Consider the following 4,186-nt stretch of genomic DNA (forward strand, 5'->3'; position numbering starts at 1 on the left):
AACGAAATGGCGGCACTCCGAGACTGCTTAGCGTGAAGAAATGCTGCTTTATTAATAAAGTAGCATTTCTTTACACTCAGCAGTCTCGGAGTGCAGCCATTTCGTTTGTAATATAGCTCTGGTAAAATACACATTGAGAATATACAGTGCCAGGACACATGAGCAATTGCTTTGTATAATAACATGGGTTTCATAGAGTTAACTCACCAAGCCCTGAACACAGGAGAACTCCCGTGCTTCAGCCTGTATTATAGGGGGAGGGAGAAACTCGAGTACAGGGAGAGCGTTTTACTTTCTGTTTCTGCTATCCCTGATAGCAGAAGTCCGTGCATGCAGGGAGAGGAACTTTTCTGCCTGTTGGTATGAGAGCACAGGAGTTTCCAGGACTCCCCTGCATGCTGTGGCTGACAAAGAGACCAACTATGTGAGTATATGGCAAGGACATCACTGCTGTGGGGGACACAGTCACTACAAAGCAAACTGCCGGCCGGCTCCCTCTCTCCCTTCTACCTGCTCACTGCTCAGTTCTGACCAGCAGCAGCATGACAGCTCGCTAGGAGGGAGGGAGGGAGGAGAGTGAGAGATCTCGATCTCTACTTACCAGACGCTGGCTGCTGCAGACGCTGCCGCTCCTTCTTCCCCCGTCCAGCACTGACAGTGACAGCCGGATGCAGTCACTGTCAGTGCTCTATCTCATACCCAATCACAGGGACAGGGGCTCTGCGGCACTTACACAGGTGCCGCTTCCATGAAATTTTTCAATGGTCTTTTCGGCCACTTTCCTTGGCCCCGCCCCCAGCCTGGCCCCTGCTACCGCCGGATTACAGTGCACAGTGGGAGGCACCGTTCTCGGTGCCGCACAAGTGCATTTAAATACCCATTTAATATCTAAAAACATTAACATAATATAAAGAAGATTCTTATGACACAGATTATGTGTCACAAGTATCTTCTTTGTATTATTTTAATCAGGAATGACAGGGGAGGCACTGCCTCCCCTGCCTCCCCTGACTGCACGTCCCTGGACCTGACGTTATTGTACAGCAATACAAAGACTGTTCACAGGAACTCAGGTTGTTTTTGATGAATTTCCCTCTGCAACTGTCTTAATGTGTCACAATAGGGGTCAGCATTCATACTACAGTCTCTGCTTTGGTGAGTAAATCAACAAGAAGCATGCCCTTGTGGTCCCAAAACACAGTCACCATGACCTTCTTTGCTTATGGATTTGGTTTGAATTTCTTTGAAGGTGGGTATGATGGATGTTTCCATGTCATGAATGCTTGCTTCGTCTCCGGTGTCACATGATACACCCTTGTTTCATCTCCTGTAACAATACGCTGCAGGAGCTGCACTCCCTCCCTATGGTACCATGCCATGTGCACGAGTGACAATCCCATCCTATTGGATTTGTGAACTTCTGTGAATTAGTTTGGTACCCAGTGTGAACACTTTTTCCTGTACCCACTGAGATGTTCAGTTTGTCAGCAATATCACTAACTTGAATGTGTCTGTCATCTTGAATCAGACTTTAAATAATGCACAAATTGTCATCTATTGTGGATGTGCTTGGCCAGAAGGGTCACTGCTCATTTTGAATGTCAGTCCTGCAATTACCAAGGCAGTGCACCAAACCCAAACCTGTTTCCATGACATGATATTATCCCCATACAACTCGACAAGCTGGAGATGAATGTCAGCTGCAGATGTGCCCACATACACACAGAAATCTGATCATACTACGCACTTCAATGTTTGACCATGTTTCCGCCTGTCCCGCCATCTTACAACTGATGGGACAGTATGACTGATATGAGGCGCAGTCTAATGGCCATGAGAGGAACCAGTTGTCTTCCTGCTCTGTCCTGGCGGGAAATTAGAATGAAATACATAACATTATGAGAGGTCTTGTTACCTTACTTATTATACCACCCTTGTAAAATATTGGCCCTCATTCCGAGTTGTTCGCTCGCTAGCTGCTTTTAGCAGCATTGCACACGCTAAGCCGCCTCCCTCTGGGAGTGTATCTTAGCTTAGCAGAATTGCGAACGAAAGATTTGCAGAATAGCGAATAGAAATTTCTTAGCAGTTTCTAAATAGCTCGAACTTACTCCTACACTGCGATCAGTTCAGTCAGTTTCGTTCCTGGTTTGACGTCACAAACACACCCAGTGTTCGCCCAGACACTCCCCCGTTTCTACAGACACTCCCGCGTTTTTCCCAGAAACGCAAGCATTTTTTCGCACATGCCCAAAAAACGGTCAGTTTCCGCCCAGAAACACCCACTTCCTGTCAATCACAGTACGATCACCAGAACGATGAAAAATCCTCGTTATGCCGTGAGTAAAATACCTAACTTTTGAGTACAATAACTAAGCGCATGCGCTCTGCGAACCTTGCGCATGCGCAGTAAGCAACTAATCACAATATAGCGAAAATCGGCAAAGAGCGAACATCTCAGAATGACCACTATTATTTTTTCAAGTGAGACAAATGCAAATAGTGTAACATGACAACTACCAAAGCAACATTTCTCTACCACCATGTACTGTATTAAGCAAAACTCAGGACAGGAAACAACATTTGAGAAGGCTATAGTTACACTGTGTGTTTCAATGTTTATGGAGTGGGGAGATATGTTGCTACTGCTTGCAGCTAAGGGCCTGATTCAGAGTTATACACAATGCCAATGTTTTCACAGTTGAGCAATTATCTGTAATATGCACTAACTCTCAATGAGCACATGTAAAGATACCTTAGTAATGTTGCTCACAATGAGGATTCACTGACGGCCAGGAGGCATTTGGGGGAGGACACAGGGAGTGACGGTATGCAGACAGGTAATGACAGCTTTGGGGTGGGGGGGGGGGTGTTTTAGGCTACAACTGCAGTTCAATATTTAGGAAACATGACACCTGTATCTCAATACATACGTCTATTCTACATGACCATAGGACAACTAGAATGTTGATTATCAAAGCATCTGTGGCAGGCGCTGCATCTGTGTATGCAGATGCTGAGATTCGCAAGGCTGCCGGCAGACATCTCAATCCATTTCCGAGTGGCAGCATTAGCATATTTTCACACAGTAGCTGTGTACGGGATGTGATCAAGATGCTGGCTGTCAGGATCCCGGCAGTCAAAATACAGACACTGGAATCCCAACACCAGTTGGCATCCTGACTCCAAAAGGGGAAGGAGACTGACATACAGTATCCCGACTGTAAGTACAGCCAGCAGGTTAGGGTTAGAGACGGGAAGGGGTGGTTAGGTTTAGGCCCCACATGGGGGGTTAGGGCTAGGCTCCGGGGAGGGGGGGTTAGGGTTAGGTTTTCCCAGGGGGGGGGGGTCAGGATTCTAGGGAGGGATGGTTAGGTTTAGGCAGCAGGGATGGTGGGGGTTAGGTTTAGACACCTTCGGGTGGTCTGTATGGTCAGGTACTAAGGGGAGAGGTTAGTGTTAGGCTGCAGGAACAGAGGGATAAGGTTAGGGGGTGGGGGACAGGCAAAAATAGATTCTACTTACCCCTGTTGGGATTTTACACATCAGTATCCCTCCGTCATTATTATGAACACTGGGATCCCGTGCGCCAGCATTACATACTGATTCTCTGTGTACAAAGACATAGCTGTGAACGCATCACCATACAACTTCCAAATATGGCCCTAAATTGCTAAAAAGTAGCACAGTGCATGCATGACACAATAGGACTGTAATGAAGGTGGACGGACATGCAGTGACAGCCGTTACTGCAAATGAATGCTAATACCTATAGACGGCCTGCTGGGATGCTCACCAGCTGTGTCTCTAATCCACCACAGTGCGTGAAAAGTTGCACCTTTTGTTGAACATTTTCTATAGGACTTCTAAACATCTGTAGATGTGTCAATTTTTGGGAGAGGGGACCCCATTTTATAGAGGGGTACTGACCAGTTTGGGGCTGGTTGCCATTATGGCAGGTGGACCCCATGCGTGTCACTCCGTATTCTGGGAGTGATAAGGGCCGAGTCTGTGTCTTCCACTGAAAATTTACTGGCCTTAGCTACAGATCTCTGAGTAATCTAAGGGTTAGATGGCCACTGCTATTGCAGATAATCTGTAGCTGCGTCCTCGGATGCAGCAGCAAATCATAGGAGATTGCAGGAGGCATCTATATACACAAGATGTGTCCTGCAGCATTAACATA

Source organism: Pseudophryne corroboree, chromosome 10, assembly GCF_028390025.1.
Source record: "Pseudophryne corroboree isolate aPseCor3 chromosome 10, aPseCor3.hap2, whole genome shotgun sequence".
Taxonomy (NCBI): Eukaryota; Metazoa; Chordata; class Amphibia; order Anura; family Myobatrachidae; genus Pseudophryne; species Pseudophryne corroboree.